Raw genomic sequence first — 20,250 nt, 5'->3', positions numbered from 1 at the left:
TGAATGAATTTTTATTGTTTTGTCTCTCAAATTGCGGATCGGAGGAACAGGAGCTGCAGTTTCAAACGGACATAACTTTCGATCGGCAAAGAGTTACGGGAGCTTCAGCCTGTTCACACGAAGCTCCTCTCGATACCTACAGCAAGTTTCATGGGTTTAAGAGACGGAGACGCTCAAATTACATCCCGGAGATGGTCTTTCGGGGCGTTTTTCCCGTAGGGCGCGCTGGGACCCATTGAAGCAGCCTGCGTCACCCAGATCGCACGTTCACGTCGTGTGATTAAGTTTAATGCATTTTTTTTATTCGCGGATTGGACTGAAAGAGTCGGAAATAGGACGGCGAGGAATCGGAAAAACAAGAAGTACGAGTAAGAAAAAAAAATTAATGAAAAAGGGGAGCAACACGAGGACTTCCCAGGGGGTCATCCATCCGAGTACTGCTCTCGCCGAAGCACGCTTAACTTCAGAGTTCTGATGGGATCCGGTGCATTAGTACTGGTATGATCGCACCCAACAGTGAATGAATTCTTTATTTTTTTGTCTCTCGAATTGCGAATTGGAGGAACAGGAGCTATAGTTTCAAACGGACATAACTTTCGATCTGCTGAGAGTTACGGGAGCTTCAGCCTGCTCACACGAAGCTCTCTTCTCGATACCTACAGTGCGTATCTCGGTCTAAGAGACGGAGAAGCTCAAATTCAAACCCGGAGATGGTCTTTGGGGGTATTGTTCCCGTAGGGCGCGTTGGGACCGAAGTGGCCCGCGTCACCTAGATCGCACGTTCACGTCGTGTGATTCAGTCTATTGCATCTTTACTATCCCTGGATTGGACTGAAAGAGTCGAAAATAGGACGGAGAGGAATCGGAAGAACAAGATGTACGAGTAAGAAAAAAAAAACTAATTAAAAAAGGGGTGCAACACGAGGACTGACCAAGGGGTCACCCATACAAGTACTGCTCTTGCCTAAGCACCATGACTTCGGAGTTCTGATGGGATCCCGTGCATTAGTGCTGGTATGATCGCATCCAATAGTGAATGAATTCTTTATTTTTTTGTCTCTCGAATTGCGGATCGGAGGAACAGGAGCTGCAGTTTCAAACGGACATAACTTTCGATCGAATGAGAGTTACTGGAGCTTCATCCTGCTCATGCAAAGCTCCAATCGATACCTATAGTGCGTATCTAGGTTAAAGAGACGGAGACGCTCAAATTCCAAAACGGAGATGGTCTTTCGGGGCATTTTTTCCGTATGTCGCGCTGGGACACACCGAAGCGGCCTGCGTCACCCAGATCGCACGTTCACATCGTATGATTAAGTTTATTGCATCTTTTCTATACGCGGATTGGACTGCAAGAGTCGGAAATAGGACGGCGAGGAATCGAAAGAACAAGAAGTACGAGTAAGAAAAAAAAAATTAATGAAAAAAGGGGTGCAACACGAGGACTTCCCAGGGGGTCACCCATCCTAGTATTGTTCTCGCCCAAGCACGCTAAACTTCGGAGTTCTGATGGGATCCGGTGCATTAGTGCTGGTATGATCGTATTCTCGAATTGCGGATCAAAGGAATAGGAGCTGCAGTTTTAAACGGACATAACTTTCGATCGGCTAAGAGTTACGGGAGCTTCAGCCTGTTCACACGAAGCTCCTCTTGATACCTACAGCAAGTATCTCAGACTAAGAGATGGAGACGCTCAAATTACAACCCGGAGATGGTCTTTCGGGGTGTTTTTCCCGTAGGGCGCACTGGGACCCACTGAAGCGTCCTGCGTCACCCAGATCGCACGTTCACGTCGTGTGTTTAAGTCTATTGCATCTTTTCTATCCGCGGATTGGACTGAAAGAGTCGAAAATAGGACGGCGAGGAATCGGAAAAACAAGAAGTACGAGTAAGAAAAAAAGAAATTAATGAGAAAAGGGTGCAACACGAGGACTTCCCAGGGGGTCACCCATCCTAGTACTGCTCCCGCCCAAGCACGCTTAACTTCGGAGTTCTCATGGGATCCGGTGCATTAGTACTGGTATGATCGCAACCAACAATGAATGAATTATTTATTTTTTTGTCTCTCGAATTGCGGATCGGAGGAACAGGAGCTGCAGTTTCAAAAGGACATAACTTTCGATCTGCTGAGAGTTACGGGAGCTTAAGCCTGCTCACGCGAAGCTCTTCTCGATACCTACAGTGCGTATCTCGGTCTAAGAGACAGAGAAGCTCAAACTCAAACCCGAAGATGGTCTTTGGGGGCATTTTTCCCGTAGGGCGCGCTGAGACCCATTGAAGTTGCCCGCGTCATCCAGATCGCACGTTCAGGTCGTGTGATTCAGTCTATTGCATCTTTTCTATCCGTGGATTGGACTGAAAGATTCGGAAATAGGATGGAGAGGAATCGGAAGAACAAGATGTACGTGTAAGAAAAAAAGAAACTAATTAAAAAACGGGTGCAACACGAGGACTTCCCAGGGGGTCACCCATCCTAGTACTGCTCTTGCCCAAACACGCATAACTTCGGAGTTCTGATGGGATCCGGTGCATTAATTCTGGTATGATCGCACCCAATAGTGAATGAATTCTTTATTTTTTTGTCTCTCGAATTGCAGATCGGAGGAACAAGAGCTGCAGTTTCAAACGGACATAACTTTCGATCGGCTAAGAGTTACTGGAGCTTCAGCCTGCTCACGCGAAGCTCCACTCGATACCTATAGTGCGTATCTAGGTTAAAGATACGGAGACGCTCAAATTCCAAAACGGAGATGGTCTTTGGGGGCATATTTCCCGTATGTCGCGCTGGGACCCACCGAAGCGGCCCGCGTCACCCAAATCGCACGTTCACATCGTATGATTCAGTCTATTGCATCTTTTCTATCCGCGGATTGGACTGAAAGAGGCAGAAATAGGACGGAGAGGAATTGAAAGAATTAGAAGTACGAGTAAGAAAAAAAGAAATTAATGAAAAAGGGGTGCAACACGAGGACTTCCAAGGGGTCACCCATCCTAGTTCTGCTCTCGCCCAAGCACGCTTAACTTCGGAGTTCTTATGGGATCCGATGCATTAGTACTGGTATGATCGCACCCAATAGTGAATGAATTTTTATTGTTTTGTCTCTCGAATTGCGGATCGGAGGAACAGGAGCTGCAGTTTCAAACGGACATAACTTTCGATCTGCTGAGAGTTACGGGAGCTTCAGCCTGCTCACGCGAAGCTCTTCTCGATACCTAGAGCGCGTATCTCGGTCTAAGAGACGGAGAAGCTCAAATTCAAACCCGGAGATGGTCTTTGGGGGCATTTTTCCCGTAGGGCACGCTGGGACCCATCGAAGTGGCCCGCGTCACCCAGATCGCATGTTCACGTCGTGTGATTTAGTATATTGCATCTTTTCTATCCGTGGATTGGACTGAAAGAGTGGGAAATAGGACGGAGAGGAATCGGAAGAACAAGATGTACGAGTAAGAAAAAAAGAAACTAATAAAAAAAAGGGTGCAACACGAGGACTTCCCAGGGGGTCACCCATCCTAGTACTGCTCTTGCCCAAGCACGCATAACTTCGGAGTTCTGATGGGATCCGGTGCATTAGTGCTGGTATGATCGCACCCAACAGTAAATGAATTCTTTATTTTTTTGTCTCTCGAATTGCGGATCGGAGGAACAGGAGCTGCAGTTTCAAACGGACATAACTTTCGATCGGCTAAGAGTTACGTGAGCTTCAGCCTGTTCACACGAAGCTCCTCTCGATACCTACAGCAATTATCTCGGTCTAAGAGACGAAGACGCTCAAATTACAACCCAGAGATGGTCTTTTGGGGCGTTTTTCCTGAAGGGCACGTTGGGACCACTGAAGCAGCCTGCGTCACCCAGATCGCACGTTCATATTGTGTGATTAAGTCTATTGCAACTTTTCTATCCACGGATTGGACTGAAAGAGTCGGAAATAGGACGGCGAGGAATCGGAAAAACAAGAAGTACGAGTAAGAAAAAAAGAAATTAATGAAAAAGGGGTGCAACACGAGGATCCTAGTACTGCTCTCGCCCAAGCACGCTTAACTTCGGAGTTCTGATGGGATCCGGTGCATTAGTACTAGTATGATCGCACCCAATAGTGAATCAATTATTTATTTTTTTGTCTCTCGAATTGCGGATCGGAGGAACAGGAGCTGCAGTTTCAAACGGACATAACTTTCGATCTGCTGAGAGTTACGGGAGCTTCAGCCTGCTCACGCGAAACTCTTCTCGATACCTATAGCGCGTATCTCGGTCTAAGAAATGGAGAAGCTCAAATTCAAACCCGGAGATGGTCTTTGCGGGCATTTTTCCCGTAGGGCGTGCTGGGACCCACCGAAGTGGCCCGCGTCACCCAGATCGCACGTTCACGTCGTGAGATTCAGTCTATTGCATCTTTTCTATCCGTGGATTGGAATGAAAGAATCGGAAATAGGGCGGAGAGGAATCGAAAGAATTAGAAGTACGAGTAAGAAAAAAAGAAATTAAAGAAAAAGGGGTGCAACACTAGGACTTCACAGGGGGTCACCCATCCTAGTACTGCTCTCGCCCAAGCACGCTTAACTTCGGAGTTCTGATGGGATCCGGTGCATTAGTGCTGGTATGATCGCACCAAAAAGTGAATGAATATTTTATTGTTTTGTCTCTCGAATTGCGGATCGGAGGAAAAGGAGCTGCAGTTTCAAACGGACATAACTTTCAATCTGCTGAGAGTTACGAAAGCTTCAGCTTGCTCACGCGAAGCTCTTCTCGATACCTACAATGCGTATGTCGGTCTAAGAGACGGAGAAGCTCAAATTCAAACCCGGAGATTTTCTTTGGGGGCATTTTTCCCGTAGGGCGTGCTGGGACCCACCGAAGTGGCCCGCGTCACCCAGATCGCACGTTCACGTCCTGTGATTCAGTCTATTGCATCTTTTCTATCCGCGGATTGGACTGAAAGAGTCGGAAATAGGACGGAGAGGAATCGGAAGAACAAGATGTAGGAGTAAGAAAAAAAGAAACTAATAAAAAAAAGGGTGCAACAAGAGGACTTCCCAGGGGGTCACCCATCCTAGTACTGCTCTTACCCAAGCACGCATAACTTCGTAGTTCTGATGGGATCCGGTGCATTAGTGCTGGTATGATCGCACCCAACAGTGAATGAATTCTTTATTTTTTTGTCTCTCGAATTGCGGATCGGAGGAACAGGAGCTGCAATTTTAAACGGACATAACTTTCGATCGGCTGAGAGTTACTGGAGCTTCAGCCTGCTCACGCGAAGCTCCACTCGATACCTATATTGCATATCTTGGTTAAAGAGACGGAGACGCTCAAATTCCAAAACGGAGATGGTCTTTCGGGGCATTTTTCCCGTATGTCGCGCTGGGAACCATCGAAGCGGCCCGCGTCACCCAAATCGTACGTTCACATCGTATGATTCAGTCTATTGAATCTTTTCTATCCGCGGATTGGACTGAAAGAGTCGGAAAAAGGACGGAGAGGAATCGAAAGAATTAGAAGTACGAGTAAGAAAAAAAGAAATTAATGAAAAAGGAGTGCAACACGAGGACTTCCCAGGGGGTCACCCATCCTAATACTGCTCTCGCCCAAGCACGCTTGACTTCGGAGTTTTGATGGGATCCGGTGCATTAGTGCTGGTATGATCGCACCCAATAGTGAATGAATTTTTATTGTTTTGTCTATCGAATTGAGGATCGGAGGAAAACGATCTCCAGTTTCAAACGGACATAACTTTCGATCTGCTGAGAGTTACGGGAGCTTCAGCTTGCTCACGCGAAGCTCTTCTCAATACCTACAACGCGTATGTCGGTCTAAGAGATGGAGAAGCTCAAATTCAAACCCAAAGATTGTCTTTGGGGGCATTTTTCCCGTAGGGCGTGCTGGGACCCACCGAAGTGGCCCGCGTCACCCTGATCGCACGTTCACGTCCTGTGATTCAGTTTATTGCATCTTTTCTATCCGCGGATTGGACTGAAAAATTCGGAAATAGGACGGAGAGGAATCGGAAGAATTAGAAGTACAAGTAAGAAAAAAAGAAATTAATGAAAAAGGGGTGCAACACGAGGACTTCCCAGGGGGTCACTCATCCTAGTACTGCTCTCGCCCGAGCACGCTTGACTTCGAAGTTCTGATGGGATCCGGTGCATTAGTGCTGGTATGATCGCACCCAACAATGAATGAATATTTTATTGTTTTGTCTCTCGAATTGCGGATCGGAGGAAAAGGGGCTGCAGTTTCAAACGGAAATAACTTTCGATCTGCTGAGAGTTACGAGAGCTTCAGCTTGCTCACGCGAAGCTCTTCTCGATACCTACAACGCGTATGTCGGTCTAAGAGATGGAGAAGCTCAAATTCAAACCCGGAGATTGTCTTTGGGGGCATTTTTCCCGTAGGGCGTGCTGGGACCCACCAAAGTGGCCCGAGTCAACCAGATCGGACGTTCACGTCCTGTGATTCAGTCTATTGCATCTTTTCTATCCGCGGATTGGACTGAAAGAGTCGAAAATAGGACGGAGAGGAATCGGATGAACAAGATGTACGAGTAAGCAAAAAAGAAACTAATAAAAAAAAGGGTGCAACACGAGGACTTCTCAGGAGGTCACCCATCCTAGTACTGCTCTTGCCCAAGCACGCATAACTTTGGAGTTCTGATGGGATCCGGTGCATTAGTGCTGGTATGATCGCACCCAATAGTGAATGAATTTTTATTGTTTTGTCTCTCGAATTGCGGATCGGAGGAACAGGAGCTGCAGTTTCAAACGGACATAACTTTTGATCTGCTAAGAGTTACGGGAGCTTCAGCCTGTTCACACGAAGCTCCTCTCGATACCTATAGCAAGTATCTCGGTCTAAGAAACGAAGACGCTCAAATTACAACTCGGAGATGGTCTTTCGGGGCGTTTTTCCCGTAGGGCGCACTGGGACCCACTAAAGCGGCCTGCGTCACCCAGATCGCACGTTCACGTCGTGTGATTAAGTCTATTGCATCTTTTCTATCCGCGGATTGGACTGAAAGAGTCGGAAATAGGACGGCGAGGAATCGGAAAAACAAGAAGTACGAGTAAGAAAAAAAGAAATTAATGAAAAAGGGGTGCAACAAGAGGACTTCCCAGGGGGTCACACATCCTAGTACTGCTCTCACCCAAGCACGCTTAACTTCGGAGTTTTGATGGGATCCGGTGCATTAGTACTAGTATGATCGCAACCAACAATGAATGAATTCTTTATTTTTTTGTCTCTCGAATTGCGGATCGGAGGAACAGGAGCTGCAGTTTCAAATGGACATAAATTTTGATCTGCTAAGAGTTACGGGAGCTTCAGCCTGCACACGCGAAGCTCTTCTCGATACCAGCAGTGCGTATCTCGGTCTAAGAGACAGAGAAGCTCAAATTCAAACCCGGAGATGGTCTTTGGGGGTATTTTTCCAGTAGGGCGCGCTGGGACCCACCGAAGTGGCCCGCGTCACCCAGATCACACGTTCACGTTGTGTGATTCAGTCTATTGCATCTTTTCTATCCGTGGATTGGACTGAAAGAGTCGGAAATAGGACGGAGAGGAATCGAAAGAATTAGAAGTACGAGTAAGAAAAAAAGAAATTAATGAAAAAGGGTTGCAACACGAGGACTTCCTAATGGGTCACCCATCCTAGTACTGCTCTCGCCCAAGCACGCTTAACTTCTGAGTTCAGATGGGATCCGGTGCATTAGTGCTGGTATGATCGCACTAAACAGTGAATGAATATTTTATTGTTTTGTCTCTCGAATTGCGGATCGGAGGAAAAGGAGATGCAGTTTCAAACGGACATAACTTTCGATCTGCTGAGAGTTATGAGAGCTTCAGCTTGCTCACGCGAAGCTCTTCTCGATACCTACAGTGCGTATGTCGGTCTACGAGACGGAAAAGCTCAAATTCAAACCCGGAGATTGTCTTTGGGGGCATTGTTCCCGTAGGGCGTGCTGGGACCCACCGAAGTAGCCCGCGTCACCCAGATCGCACGTTCACGTCCTGTGATTCAGTCTATTGCATCTTTTCTATCCGCGGATTGGACTGAAAGAGTCGGAAATTGGACGGAGAGAAATCGGAAGAACAAAATGTACGAGTAAGAAAAAAAGAAACTAATAAAAAAAGGGTGCAACACGAGGACTTCCTAGGGGGTCACCCATCCTAGTATTGCTCTTGCCCAAGCACGCATAACTTCGGAGTTCTGATGGGATCTGGTGCATTAGTGCTGGTATGATCGCACCCAACAGTGAATGAATTTTTTATTTTTTTTGTCTCTCGAATTGCGGATCGAAGGAACAGGAGCTGCAGTTTCAAACGGACATAACTTTCGATCGGCTGAGAGTTACTGGAGCTTCAGTCTGCTCACGCGAAGCTCCACTCGATACCTATAGTGTGTATCTCAGTTAAAGAGACGGAGACGCTCAAATTCCAAAACGGAGATGGTCTTTCGGGACATTTTTCTCGTATGTCACGCTGGGACCCACCGAAGCGGCCCGCGTCACCCAGATCGCACGTTCAAATCGTATGATTAAGTTTATTGCATCTTTTCTATCCACGTATTGGACTGCAAGAGTCGAAAATAGAACGGCGAGGAATCGAAAGAGCAAGAAATACGAGTAAGAAAAAAAGAAATAAATGAAAAAAAGGGTGCAACACGAGGACTTCCCAGGGGGTCACCCATCTTAGTACTGCTCTCGCCCAAGCACACTTAACTTAGGAGTTCTGATGGGATCCGGTGCATTAGTGCTGGTATGATCGCACCCAATAGTGAATGAATTTTTATTATTTTGTCTATCGAATTGCGGATCGGAGGAACAAGAGCTGCAGTTTCAAATGGACATAACTTTCGATCGCCTAAGAGTTACGGGAGCTTTAGCCTGTTCACACGAAGCTCCTCTCGATACCTACAGCAAGTATCTCGGTCTAAGAGACGGAGACACACAAATTACAACCCGGAAATGGTCTTTCGGGGCATTTTTCCAGTAGGGCGTGCTGGGTCCCACTGAAGCGGCCTGCGTCACCCAGATCGCACGTTCACGTCGTGTTATTAAGTCCATTGCATCTTCTCTATCCACGGATTGGACTGAAAGAGTCGGAAATAGGACGGCAAGGAATCGGAAAAACATGAAGTACGAGTAAGAAAAAAAGAAATTAATGAAAAAGGGGTGCAACACGAGGACTTCCCAGAGGGTCACCCATCCTAGTACTGCTCTCGCCCAAGAGTGCTTAACTTCGGAGTTCTGATGGGATCCGATGCATTAGTACTGGTATGATCACACCCAACAATGAATGAATTCTTTATTTTTTTGTCTCTCGAATTGCGGATCGGAGGAATAGGAGCTGAAGTTTCAAACGGACATAACTTTCGATCTGCTGAGAGTTACGGGAGCTTTAGCCTGCTCACGCGAAGCTATTCTCGACACCTACAGCGCGTATCTCGGTCTAAGAGACGGAGAAGCTCAAATTTAAACCCTAAGATGGTCTTTGGGGGCATTTTTCCCGTAGGGCACGCTGGGACCCATCGAAGTGGCCCGCGTCACCCAGATCGCACGTTCACGTTGTGTGATTCAGTCTATTGCATCTTTTCTATCCGTGGATTGGATTGAAAGAGTCAGAAATAGGACGGAGAGGAATCGAAAGAACAAGATGTACGAGTAAGAAAAAAAAACTAATTAAAAAATGGGTGCAACACGAGGACTTCTCAGGGGGTCACCCATCCTAGTACTGCTCCTGCCCAAGCACGCATAACTTCGGAGTTCTGATGGGATCCGGTGCATTAGTGCTGGTATGATCGCACCCAATAGTGAATGAATTCTTTATTTTTTTGTCTCTCGAATTGCGGATCGGAGGAACTGGAGCTGCAGTTTCAAACGGACATAACTTTTGAACGGCTGAGAGTTACTGGAGCTTCAGGCTGCTCACGCGAAGCTCCACTCGATACCTATAGTGCGTATCTAGGTTAAAGAGACGGAGACGCTCAAATTCCAAAATGAAGATGGTATTTCGGGGCATTTTTCTCGTATGTCGTGCTGGGGCCCACCAAAGCGGCCCGCGTCACCTAGATCGCACGTTCACATCGTATGATTCAGTCTATTGCATCTTTTCTATCCGCGGATTGGACTGAAAGAGTCGGAAATAGGACGGAGAAGAATCGAAAGAATTAGAAGTACGAGTAAGAAAAAAAAATTAAAGAAAAAGGGGTGCAACACGAGGACTTCCCAGGGGGTCACCCATCCTTGTACTGCTCTCGCCCAAGCACGCTTAACTTCGGATTTCTGATGGGATCCGGTGCATTAGTGCTGGTATGATCGCACCCAACAGTGAATGAATATTTTATTGTTTTGTCTCTCGATTTGCGGATCGGAGGAAAAGGAGCTGCAGTTTCAAACGGACATAACTTTCGATCTGCTGAGAGTTACGGGAGCTTCAGCTTGCTCACGCGAAGCTCTTCTCGATACCTACAACGCGTATGTCGGTCTAAGAGACGGAGAAGCTCAAATTCAAACCCGGAGATTGTATTTGGGGGCATTTTTCTCGTAGGGCGTGCTGGGACCCACCAAAGTGGCCCGCGTCACCCAGATTGCACGTTCAAGTCTTGTGATTCAGTCTATTGCATCTTTTCTATCCGCGGATTGGACTGAAAGAGTCGGAAATAGGACGAAGAGGAATCAGAAGAACAAGATGTACGAGTTAGAGAAAAAGAAACTAATAAAAAAAGGGTGCAACACGAGGACTTCCCAGGGGGTCACCCATCCTAGTACTGTTCTTGCTCAAGCACGCATAACGTCGGAGTTCTTATGGATCCGGTGCATTAGTGCTGGTATGATCGCACCCAACAGTGAATGAATTCTTTATTTTTTTGTCTCTCGAATTGCGGATCGGAGGAACAGGAGCTGCAGTTTCAAACGGACATAACATTCGATCGGCTGAGAGTTACTGGAGTTTCAGCCTGCTCACGCGAAGCTCCACTCGATACCTATATTGCGTATCTCGGTTTAAGAGACGGAGACGCTCAAATTCCAAAATGGATATGGTCTTTTGGGGCATTTTTTCCGTATGTCGCGCTGGGACCCACCAAAGTGGACCGCGTCACCCAGATCGCACGTTCACATCGTATGATTAAGTTTATTGCATCTTTTCTATCCGCGGATTGGACTGCAAGAGTCGGAAATAGGACGGCGAGGAATCGAAAGAACAAGAAGTACGAGTAAGAAAAAAAGAAATTAATGAAAAAAAGGGTGCAACACGAGGACTTCCCAGTGGGGTCACCCATCCTAGTACTGTTCTCGCCCAAGCACGCTTAACTTCGAAGTTCTGATGGGATCCGGTGCATTAGTGCTGGTATGATCGCACCCAATAATGAATGAATTTTTATTGTTTTGTCTCTCGAATTGCGGATCGGAGGAACATGAGCTGCAGTTTCAAACGGACATAACTTTCGATCGGCTGAGAGTTACTGGAGCTTGAGCCTGCTCACGCGAAGCTCCACTCGATACCTATAGTGCGTATCTAGGTTAAAGAGACGGAGACTCTCAAATTCCAAAACGGAGATGGTCTTTCGGGGCATTTTTCCCTTATGTCGCGCTGGGACCCACCGAAGCAGCCCGCGTCACCCAGATCGCACTATCACATCGTATGATTCAGTCTATTGCATCTTTTCTATCCGCGGATTAGACTGAAAGAGTCAGAAATAGGACGGAGAGGAATCAAAAGAATTAGAAGTACGAGTAAGAAAAAAAAGAAATTAATGAAAAAATGGGTGCAACACGAGGACTTCCCAGGGGGTCACACATCCTAGTACTGCTCTCGCCCAAGCACGCTTAACTTCGTTGTTTTGTTGGGATCCAGTGCATTAGTGCTGGTATGATCGCACCCAACAGTGAATGAATTCTTTATTGTTTTTCCCTCGAATAGCAGATCGGAGGAACATGAGTTGCAGTTTCAAACGGACATAACTTTCGATCGGCTAAGAGTTACGAGATCTTCAGCCTGCTCATGCGAAGCTCCTCTTGATACCTACAGCAAGTATCTTGGTCTAAGAGACGGAGACGCTCAAATTACAACCCGAAGATGGTCTTTTGGGGCATTTTTCCCGTGGCGTGCGCTGGGACCCACCGAAGCGGCCCGCGTCACCTAGATCGCACGTTCACGTTGTGTGATTAAGTCTATTGCATATTTTCTATCCGTGGATTGGACTGAAAGAGTCGGAAATAGGACGGCGAGGAATCGGAAAAACAAGAAGTACGAGTAAAAAAAAATAAATTAATGAAAAAGGGGTGCAACACGAGGACTTCCCAGGGGGTCACCCATCCTAGTACTGCTCTCGCCCTAACACGCTTAACTCCGGAGTTCTGATGGGATCCGGTGCATTAGTACTAGTATGATCGCACCCAACAATGAATGAATTCTTTATTTTTTTGTCTCTCGAATTGCGGATCGGAGAAACAGGAGCTGCAGTTTCAAACGGACATAACTTTCGATCTGCTGAGAGTTACGGGAGCTTCAGCCTGCTCACGCGAAGCTCTTCTCGATACCTACACCGCGTATCTCGGTCTAAGAGACGGAGAAGCTCAAATTCAAACCCGGAGATGGTCATTGGGGGTATTTTTCCCGTAGGGCGTGCTGGGACCCACCGAAGTGGCCCGCGTCACCCAGATTGCACGTTCACGTCCTGTGATTCATTATATTGCATCTTTTCTATCCGCGGATTGGACTGAAAGAGTCGGAAATAGGACGGAGAGAAATCGGAAGAACAAGATGTACGAGTAAGAAAAAAAGAAACTAATAAAAAAAAGGGTGCAACACGAGGACTTCCCATGGGGTCACCCATCCTAGTATTGCTCTTGCCCACGCACGCATAACTTCGGAGTTCTGATGGGATCCAGCGCATTAGTGCTGGTATGATCGCACCCAACAGTGAATGAATTCTTTATTTTTTTGTCTCTCGAATTGCGGATCGAAGGAACAGGAGCTGCAGTTTCAAACGGACATAACTTTCGATCGGCTGAGAGTTACTGGAGCTTCAGCCTGCTCACGCGAAGCTCCACTCGATACCTATAGTGCGTATCTCGATTAAAGAGACGGAGACGCTCAAATTCCAAAATGGAGATGGTCTTTTGGGGAATTTTTCCCGTATGTCACGTTGGGACCCACCGAAGCGGCCCGTGTCACCCTAATCGCACGTTCACATCGTTGATTAAGTTTATTGCATCTTTTCTATCCGCGGATTGGACTGCAAGAGTCGAAAATAGAACGGCGAGGTATCGAAAGAACAAGAAGTACGAGTAAGAAAAAAAGAAATAAATTAAAAAAGGGGTGCAACACGAGGACTTCCCAGGGGGTCACCCATCCTAGTACTGATCTCGCCCAAACACACTTAACTTCGGAGTTCTGATGGGATCCGGTGCATTAGTGCTGGTATGATCGCACCCAATAGTGAATGAATTTTTATTATTTTGTCTCTCGAATTGCGGAACGGAGGAACAGGAGCTGCAGTTTCAAACGGACATAAATTTCGATCGGCTAAGAGTTACGGGAGCTTTAGCCTGTTCACACGAAGCTCCTCTCGATACCTACAGCAAGTATCTCGGTCTAAGAGACGGAGACGCTCAAATTACAACCCGGAGATGGTCTTTCGGGGCGTTTTTCCCATAGGGCGCGCTGGGACCCACTGAAGCGGCCTGCATCACCCAGATCGCACGTTCACGTCGTGTTATTAAGTCTATTGCATCTTTTCTATCCACGGATTGGACTGAAAGAGTCGGAAATAGGACGGCGAGGAATCGGAAAAACAAGAAGTACGAGTAAGAAAAAAAGAAATTAATGAAAAAGGGGTACAACACGAGGACTTCCCATGGGGTCACCCATCCTAGTACTGCTCTCGCCCGAGCGCGCTTAACTTCGGAGTTCTGATGGGATCCGATGCATTAGTACTGGTATAATCGCACCCAACAATGAATGAATTCTTTATTTTTTTGTCTCTCGAATTGCGGATCGGAGCAGTTTCAAACGGACATAACTTTCGATCTGCTGAGAGTTACGGGAGCTTTAGCCTGCTCACGCGAAGCTCTTCTCGATACCTACAGCGCGTATCTCGGTCTAAGAGACGGAGAAGCTCAAATTTAAACCCGCAGATGGTCTTTGGGGGCATTTTTCCCGTAGGGCGTGCTGGGACACACCGAAGTGGCCCGCGTCACCCAGATCGCACGTTCACGTCGTGTGATTCAGTCTATTGCATCTTTTCTATCCGCGGATTGGACTGAAAGAGTCGGAAATAGGACGAAGAGAAATCGAAAGAACAAGATGTACGAGTAAGAAAAAAAACTAATTAAAAAAGGGGTGCAACATGAGAACTTCCCAGGGGGTCACCCATCCTAGTATTGCTCCTGCCCAAGCACGCATAACTTCGGAGTTCTGATGGGATCCGATGCATTAGTGCTGGTATGATCGCACCCAATAGTGAATGAATTCTTTATTTTTTTGTCTCTCGAATTGCGGATCGGAGGAACAGGAGCTGCAGTTTCAAACGGACATAACTTTCGATCGGCTGAGAGTTACTGGAGCTTTAGCCTGCTCACGCGAAGCTCCACTCGATACCTATAGTGCGTATCTAGGTTAAAGAGATGGAGATGCTCAAATTCCAAAACGGAGATGATCTTTCGGGGCATTTTTCACGTATGTCGCACTGAGACCCACCGAAGCGGCCCGCGTCACCCAGATCGCACGTTCACATCGTATGATTCAGTCTATTGCATCTTTTATATCCGCGGATTGGACTGAAAGAGTCGGAAATAGGACGGAGAGGAATCGAAAGAATTAGAAGTACGAGTAAGAAAAAAAAAATTAATGAAAAAGGGGTGCAACACGAGGACTTCCCAGGGGATCACCCATCCTAGTGCTGCTCTCGTCCAAGCACGCTTAACATCAAAGTTTTGATGGGATCCGGTGCATTAGTGCTGGTATGATCGCACCCAATAGTGAATGAATATTTTATTGTTTTGTCTCTCGAATTGCGGATCGGAGGAAAAGGAGCTGCAGTTTCAAACGGACATAACTTTCGATCTGCTGAGAGTTACGGGAGCTTCAGCTTGCTTAGGCGAACCTCTTCTCGATCCCTACAATGCGTATGTCGGTCTAAGAGACGGAGAAGCTCAAATTCAAACCCGGAGATTGTCTTTGGTGGCATTTTTCCCGTAGGGCGTGCTGGGACACACCAAAGTGGCCCGCGTCACCCAGATCGCACATTCACATCCTGTGATTTAGTCTATTGCATCTTTTCTATCCGCGGATTGGACTGAAAGAGTCGGAAATAGGACGAAGAGGAATCGGAAGAACAAGATGTACGAGTAAGAAAAATAGAAACTAATAAAAAAAAGGGTGCAACACAAGGACTTCCCAGGGGGTCACCCATCCTAGTACTGTTCTTGCCCAAGCACGCATAACTTCGGAGTTCTGATGGGATCCGGTGCATTAGTGCTGGTATGATCGCACCCAACAGTGAATGAATTCTTTATTTTTTTGTCTCTCGAATTGCGGATCGGAGGAACAGGGCTGCAGTTTCAAACGGACATAACTTTCGATCGACTGAGAGTTACTGGAGCTTCAGCCTGCTCACGCGAAGCTCCACTCGATACCTATATTGCGTATCTCGGTTCAAGAGACGGAGACGCTCAAATTCCAAAACGAAGATGGTCTTTCGGGGCATTTTTTCCGTATGTCGCGCTGGGACCCACCGAAGTGGCCCGCGTCACCCAGATCGCACGTTCACATCGTATGATTAAGTTTATTGCATCTTTTCTATCCGCGGATTGGACTGCAAGAGTCGGAAATAGGATGGTGAGGAATCGAAAGAACAAGAAGTACGAGTAAGAAAAAAAGAAATTAATGAAAAAAAGGGTGCAACACGAGGACTTCCCAGGGGGTCACCCATCCTAGTACTGCTCTCGCCCAAGCACGCTTAACTTCGAAGTTCTGATGGGATCCGGTGCATTAGTGCTGGTATGATCGCACCCAATAGTTAATGAATTTTTATTTTTTTGTCTCTCGAATTGCGGATCGGAGGAACATGAGCTGCAGTTTCAAACGGAGACTATAGCTCCCAAACATCTAACAAAAGGGCTGTTCTGCCCATCGAAACAATAGTGCTGGCTCAATATGAATGCATATGGGAACAAAAGGAACTTAGCCATATAATTCATTCAAATAATCAACAAAATACAGGTTCCATAAACTAGAACCAGTATCGATGCAATATGTGATTTTAAGGGAAACTCGAGAACCAACTGTCCCGAGTATGCTATCCCGATACGATGACTGCTTTTACCTTTCAATGTCGTAGATCCAACTCCGGACAAGCTACAACAAAAGATTGTATCAACAACTATACAACCTAAACAACAAACAACGGTTCAAGGAAATCTCTTTACCGTTCTCCGTCCAACTCTTGACGAACAATGATGCTAACACAGGGCTCGACAAACTCCAACGAATCTGTACGAATACATAAGTTGATCAACAACCACGATCACTCACAAGACAAGGCTTCAATCAATACAAAAATGATTCGAAAACCCAAAACTCAAACTGACGGCATAACGGCTATAAACTGAACAAACTGGAAACGCAGATAGCAGTTCAATACTGATATAACCTCATATTAATGCCCAAAACAACAATAACAAGGCAAACCCATCAATATCAAAATCCAAGTTTTCGAAAATGGCTTCCAAAAATCATAACAAATCCGAACGTCGCGCTAATTCAAAACCGACAGATAATAAACGATCAGAACTCTGTCTAGAACAATATACTCGAATCTAGAACGATTTTAACAACATCCAAAAACTAGAATGTATCCGATCGTAGAAAAACTTACGATATAACGGAGCTCTCACTGCAGTGATCATTAGTCTGCCTTCAGAAATAATTTCTAATGGACGGATCGACCGGAAACCGAGATTAGAAGAGCTTGAAAAGCGTTTCCCCAAGCTTCAATGGTGCTTCACGGTTTGGGGAGGAAGAGGAGACTTTGTAAAACAAATTCTAAAAGCAGATAATATATAAAATCCACAATTTGCGTTTTAGTCCCTGAAAAATCCAATTTTTGCAAAAAGGACCCTGATCAAAATCAAGTCGGCTCGTGAAATCTTTAATCTCCGATTAATTCAAATAAACTCATTTAATATAAAAACGGGGCATTACAATTCTCCCCCACTAAAAAGAGATTTCGTCCTCGAAATCAACAAGAACCATAACTCATAAGATAGAATAAAGAACTAAACACAGTAAAAAGAACTTACGTCATCCGAATAACTCCGGAAATCACTGTCTCATGTCAGATTCTGTCTCCCAAGTCGCTTCCTCGATTCCATGACGGATCCACTGCACTTTCACTAACGGGATCGACTTGGTTCTGAGTTGTTTCTCCTTCCGATCAAGGATCTGAATCGGTCACTCAAAGTAGCTCAGAGTCTCGTCTAACTCGGCTTCGTCAGGCTGAAGGATATGAGAAATATCTGGTTGATACTTTCGCAGCATAGAGACTTGAAAAATGTCGTGAATACCAGATAAAGATGGAGGAAGTGAAAGTCTGTAGGCAAGATCGCCTATCTTCTCGAGAATCTCGTACGGACCGATGAATCTCGGAGATAACTTTCCTCTCTTCCCAAATCTAACAGTGCCTCTGAAAGGTGAAATCTTCAGAAAGGCTCGGTCTCCCTGATCAAAACTCAGAGGTCTACACCTGACATTCGCATACTTCGCCTGTCTATCTTGAGCTGACTTCATTCTGGTCTGAATGATCTTAACCTGCTATGCCATACCTTTAAGCATCTCCGGTCCCAAATCTGGTGACTCGGGCAATTCATCCCAAAACAACGGAGATCGGCACTTCTTACCATACAAAGCCTCAAAAGGCGCCATACCGATACTCGCTTGGAAGCTGTTGTTGTAAGAAAACTCGACAAGAGGCAAAGAATCCTGCCAACTAGTGCCAAAGTCTAGCACTACCGCTCGCAGCATATTCTCTAACGTCTGGATAGTCCGCTCTGACTGTCCATTGGACTGAGGATGATAAGTTGTACTCAGATGCAATCGAGTACCAAGTGCCCCCTGAAGACTGTGCCAGAAGTGAGAAGTGAATCTAGGATCTCTGTCTGAAACGATCGACTTCAGCACACCATGCAGTTTCACAACATTGCTAACATACAACTCAGCCATCTGATCATGACGATACGTCATCCTGTACGGAATAAAACACGCATACTTCGTCAATCGGTCGATCACTACCCAAATGGCATCGCATCCTCGAACGGATCGTGGTAGCTTCGTGACGAAATCCATGGAAATGTGATCCCACTTCCATTCAGGAACAGATAGACTATGCAACAGACCTCCTGGTCGCTTCCGTTCTGCTTTCACCTGCTGACAATTCAAACACCGAGATACAAACCTCGCTACGTCGCTCTTCATTCTCTTCCACCAAAACTGAATCTTCAGATCGTTGTACATCTTACGACCTCCAGGATGAATGCTAAACCGACTGCAATGAGCCTCTCGAAGAATACGCTGCCTCAACTCCGAAATATTAGGCACAACAATACGGTTATTCACATACAGTACATCATCTCTAACCTGGAATTCAGACTGATGCCCAGATCTGACTTTCTCTACTGAAACCTGAATGCTCGGCTCAGACTTCTGTGCTTCTCTGATTGCAACAAACAACTCCGGTTCGGCTTGAATAGCAAACACTCTGATAGTTTCCCTATCTGTTTCAAACTCTAAACCAGAAGTGCAACAATCATCGATCAACTGAGAAACACCAATAGTAGTAAGAGATAAAGAACATAGTTTTCGGCTCAAGGCATCTGCAACTGCATTCGACTTTCCTGGATAATACTTGATTTCACAGTCGAAATCCTTCAACAGGTCTAACCATCTTCTCTGTCTCATATTCAGCTCTGCCTGTGAAAACAAGTACTTAAGGCTCTTATGGTCAGAAAAGATCTCAAAAGACTCACCATATAGATAATGACGCCAGATCTTCAAAGCAAAGACGATCGCATCTAGTTCAAGATCATGAACTGGATAACGAGTCTCGTGCGGTTTCAGCTGGATCGATGCATACGCTATCACATGCTTATGCTGCATAAGAACATAACCCAAGCCTCGGTTAGAAGCATCACAATAGACTGTGAAACCTCCAGTACCCTTCGGAATAGAAAGAATTGGAGCACTGGTCATTCTCCTCTTCAGATCAACAAAGCTAGCCTCACAATTTGGAGTCCAAACAAAATGCGCATTCTTCTGAGTCAGCTGGGTAATAGGCTTGGCAATAGACGAGAAACCCTCGATGAAACGACGGTAATAACCAGCTAAACCCATGAAGCTTCGGATCTCCGGCACTGAAGTAGGTCCAGGCCAATTCATAACCGCTTCAATCTTACTGGGATCGACAGAAATCCCATCTCCAGAAATGATATGACCGAGAAAGACAACTCGATCTAACCAGAATTCACACTTAGACAGCTTGGCAAACAACTGCTCAACTCGCAAAATCTGCAGTACGGTCCTCAAGTGCTCTGCATGGTCAGTACAGTTCTTCGAGTAGATAAGAATATCATCGATAAAGATAATGACGAACTCATCTAAATAACGCTGAAAGATATGGTTCATCAAACCCATAAAAACCGCTGGAGCGTTAGTCAAACCGATTGGCATGACTATAAACTCAAAATGACCATACCTCATTCTGAATGCGGTCTTAGGAACGTCTTCCTCTCGCACTCTCAACTGGTGATAACCTGACCTCAGATCAATCTTAGAGTAGACAGAAGAACCCTACTGTTGATCAAAAAGGTCATCTATTCGGGGTAAAGGATACCTGTTCTTAACTGTAGCCTGATTCAATTGGCGTTAGTCGATACAGAGCCGCATAGAACCATCCTTCTTCCGAACAAAAAGCACAGGAGCACCCCAAGGCGATACACTAGGTCTGATGTATCCCTTGGCAATCAAATCCTCAAGCTGCTCCTTCAACTCTCTCAATTCAATAAGTGTCATACGATAAGGAGCTTTTGAAATAGGTTGAGTACTTGGCACCAAATCGATGCTGAATTCGATATCTCGAATAGGTGGCAATCCAGGAACATCTTCCGGAAACACATCAGCAAAATCTCTAACCACTGGTAAGTCAACCAAAGCTGGGCTAGATTTCATTACATCAATCGCATAAACCAAAAATCCTTCTG

The 20,250-nt window shown here is 46.0% G+C and overlaps 27 non-coding genes and 4 pseudogenes across 27 annotated transcripts; all 31 read right to left on the bottom strand.

Annotated features, from left to right (window-relative positions):
* Window positions 1–393: 393 nt before the first annotated feature.
* LOC140868628 (5S ribosomal RNA) lies at window positions 394–512 on the bottom strand. Its single transcript, XR_012146035.1, has one exon. It is a non-coding gene; the product is annotated as a 5S ribosomal RNA (ribosomal RNA).
* A 398-nt stretch (window positions 513–910) lies between these two features.
* Window positions 911–1,028, bottom strand: LOC140869790 (5S ribosomal RNA; annotated as a pseudogene).
* Window positions 1,029–1,428: 400 nt separating this feature from the next.
* LOC140868906 (5S ribosomal RNA) lies at window positions 1,429–1,547 on the bottom strand. Its single transcript, XR_012146304.1, has one exon. It is a non-coding gene; the product is annotated as a 5S ribosomal RNA (ribosomal RNA).
* Window positions 1,548–1,915: 368 nt separating this feature from the next.
* LOC140869828 (5S ribosomal RNA) lies at window positions 1,916–2,034 on the bottom strand. The gene has a single exon (XR_012146821.1). It is a non-coding gene; the product is annotated as a 5S ribosomal RNA (ribosomal RNA).
* A 401-nt stretch (window positions 2,035–2,435) lies between these two features.
* On the bottom strand, window positions 2,436–2,554 carry LOC140868683 (5S ribosomal RNA). The gene has a single exon (XR_012146089.1). It is a non-coding gene; the product is annotated as a 5S ribosomal RNA (ribosomal RNA).
* Window positions 2,555–2,954: 400 nt separating this feature from the next.
* LOC140868742 (5S ribosomal RNA) lies at window positions 2,955–3,072 on the bottom strand. Its single transcript, XR_012146144.1, has one exon. It is a non-coding gene; the product is annotated as a 5S ribosomal RNA (ribosomal RNA).
* Window positions 3,073–3,472: 400 nt separating this feature from the next.
* LOC140870277 (5S ribosomal RNA) lies at window positions 3,473–3,591 on the bottom strand. Its single transcript, XR_012147246.1, has one exon. It is a non-coding gene; the product is annotated as a 5S ribosomal RNA (ribosomal RNA).
* A 399-nt stretch (window positions 3,592–3,990) lies between these two features.
* On the bottom strand, window positions 3,991–4,090 carry LOC140869754 (5S ribosomal RNA; annotated as a pseudogene).
* Window positions 4,091–4,490: 400 nt separating this feature from the next.
* On the bottom strand, window positions 4,491–4,609 carry LOC140870114 (5S ribosomal RNA). Its single transcript, XR_012147092.1, has one exon. It is a non-coding gene; the product is annotated as a 5S ribosomal RNA (ribosomal RNA).
* A 401-nt stretch (window positions 4,610–5,010) lies between these two features.
* Window positions 5,011–5,129, bottom strand: LOC140868817 (5S ribosomal RNA). The gene has a single exon (XR_012146218.1). It is a non-coding gene; the product is annotated as a 5S ribosomal RNA (ribosomal RNA).
* Window positions 5,130–5,529: 400 nt separating this feature from the next.
* On the bottom strand, window positions 5,530–5,648 carry LOC140870449 (5S ribosomal RNA). Its single transcript, XR_012147410.1, has one exon. It is a non-coding gene; the product is annotated as a 5S ribosomal RNA (ribosomal RNA).
* A 399-nt stretch (window positions 5,649–6,047) lies between these two features.
* On the bottom strand, window positions 6,048–6,166 carry LOC140870507 (5S ribosomal RNA). The gene has a single exon (XR_012147465.1). It is a non-coding gene; the product is annotated as a 5S ribosomal RNA (ribosomal RNA).
* A 401-nt stretch (window positions 6,167–6,567) lies between these two features.
* On the bottom strand, window positions 6,568–6,686 carry LOC140867885 (5S ribosomal RNA). Its single transcript, XR_012145324.1, has one exon. It is a non-coding gene; the product is annotated as a 5S ribosomal RNA (ribosomal RNA).
* Window positions 6,687–7,085: 399 nt separating this feature from the next.
* On the bottom strand, window positions 7,086–7,204 carry LOC140869086 (5S ribosomal RNA). The gene has a single exon (XR_012146478.1). It is a non-coding gene; the product is annotated as a 5S ribosomal RNA (ribosomal RNA).
* Window positions 7,205–7,604: 400 nt separating this feature from the next.
* LOC140868669 (5S ribosomal RNA) lies at window positions 7,605–7,723 on the bottom strand. The gene has a single exon (XR_012146076.1). It is a non-coding gene; the product is annotated as a 5S ribosomal RNA (ribosomal RNA).
* A 400-nt stretch (window positions 7,724–8,123) lies between these two features.
* Window positions 8,124–8,242, bottom strand: LOC140868636 (5S ribosomal RNA). Its single transcript, XR_012146043.1, has one exon. It is a non-coding gene; the product is annotated as a 5S ribosomal RNA (ribosomal RNA).
* A 402-nt stretch (window positions 8,243–8,644) lies between these two features.
* LOC140869667 (5S ribosomal RNA) lies at window positions 8,645–8,763 on the bottom strand. Its single transcript, XR_012146798.1, has one exon. It is a non-coding gene; the product is annotated as a 5S ribosomal RNA (ribosomal RNA).
* Window positions 8,764–9,162: 399 nt separating this feature from the next.
* Window positions 9,163–9,281, bottom strand: LOC140868350 (5S ribosomal RNA). The gene has a single exon (XR_012145772.1). It is a non-coding gene; the product is annotated as a 5S ribosomal RNA (ribosomal RNA).
* A 399-nt stretch (window positions 9,282–9,680) lies between these two features.
* LOC140870440 (5S ribosomal RNA) lies at window positions 9,681–9,799 on the bottom strand. Its single transcript, XR_012147401.1, has one exon. It is a non-coding gene; the product is annotated as a 5S ribosomal RNA (ribosomal RNA).
* A 398-nt stretch (window positions 9,800–10,197) lies between these two features.
* On the bottom strand, window positions 10,198–10,316 carry LOC140869804 (5S ribosomal RNA). Its single transcript, XR_012146811.1, has one exon. It is a non-coding gene; the product is annotated as a 5S ribosomal RNA (ribosomal RNA).
* Window positions 10,317–10,716: 400 nt separating this feature from the next.
* On the bottom strand, window positions 10,717–10,834 carry LOC140869471 (5S ribosomal RNA; annotated as a pseudogene).
* A 401-nt stretch (window positions 10,835–11,235) lies between these two features.
* Window positions 11,236–11,355, bottom strand: LOC140867894 (5S ribosomal RNA). The gene has a single exon (XR_012145334.1). It is a non-coding gene; the product is annotated as a 5S ribosomal RNA (ribosomal RNA).
* Window positions 11,356–11,756: 401 nt separating this feature from the next.
* Window positions 11,757–11,875, bottom strand: LOC140869540 (5S ribosomal RNA; annotated as a pseudogene).
* Window positions 11,876–12,273: 398 nt separating this feature from the next.
* On the bottom strand, window positions 12,274–12,392 carry LOC140870376 (5S ribosomal RNA). The gene has a single exon (XR_012147340.1). It is a non-coding gene; the product is annotated as a 5S ribosomal RNA (ribosomal RNA).
* Window positions 12,393–12,793: 401 nt separating this feature from the next.
* LOC140868819 (5S ribosomal RNA) lies at window positions 12,794–12,912 on the bottom strand. The gene has a single exon (XR_012146220.1). It is a non-coding gene; the product is annotated as a 5S ribosomal RNA (ribosomal RNA).
* Window positions 12,913–13,312: 400 nt separating this feature from the next.
* On the bottom strand, window positions 13,313–13,431 carry LOC140868215 (5S ribosomal RNA). The gene has a single exon (XR_012145642.1). It is a non-coding gene; the product is annotated as a 5S ribosomal RNA (ribosomal RNA).
* Window positions 13,432–13,830: 399 nt separating this feature from the next.
* On the bottom strand, window positions 13,831–13,949 carry LOC140868223 (5S ribosomal RNA). The gene has a single exon (XR_012145650.1). It is a non-coding gene; the product is annotated as a 5S ribosomal RNA (ribosomal RNA).
* Window positions 13,950–14,335: 386 nt separating this feature from the next.
* LOC140868871 (5S ribosomal RNA) lies at window positions 14,336–14,454 on the bottom strand. Its single transcript, XR_012146270.1, has one exon. It is a non-coding gene; the product is annotated as a 5S ribosomal RNA (ribosomal RNA).
* Window positions 14,455–14,853: 399 nt separating this feature from the next.
* On the bottom strand, window positions 14,854–14,972 carry LOC140869308 (5S ribosomal RNA). The gene has a single exon (XR_012146687.1). It is a non-coding gene; the product is annotated as a 5S ribosomal RNA (ribosomal RNA).
* Window positions 14,973–15,373: 401 nt separating this feature from the next.
* LOC140869513 (5S ribosomal RNA) lies at window positions 15,374–15,492 on the bottom strand. Its single transcript, XR_012146783.1, has one exon. It is a non-coding gene; the product is annotated as a 5S ribosomal RNA (ribosomal RNA).
* Window positions 15,493–15,892: 400 nt separating this feature from the next.
* Window positions 15,893–16,011, bottom strand: LOC140870459 (5S ribosomal RNA). The gene has a single exon (XR_012147419.1). It is a non-coding gene; the product is annotated as a 5S ribosomal RNA (ribosomal RNA).
* Between the last annotated feature and the right edge of the window lie 4,239 nt (window positions 16,012–20,250).

Source organism: Henckelia pumila, chromosome 4, assembly GCF_033568475.1.
Source record: "Henckelia pumila isolate YLH828 chromosome 4, ASM3356847v2, whole genome shotgun sequence".
In the NCBI taxonomy this organism is placed as follows: Eukaryota; Viridiplantae; Streptophyta; class Magnoliopsida; order Lamiales; family Gesneriaceae; genus Henckelia; species Henckelia pumila.
The sequence above is the reverse complement of the archived record's forward strand: the minus strand, read 5'-3'. Positions and strand labels throughout refer to the sequence as shown.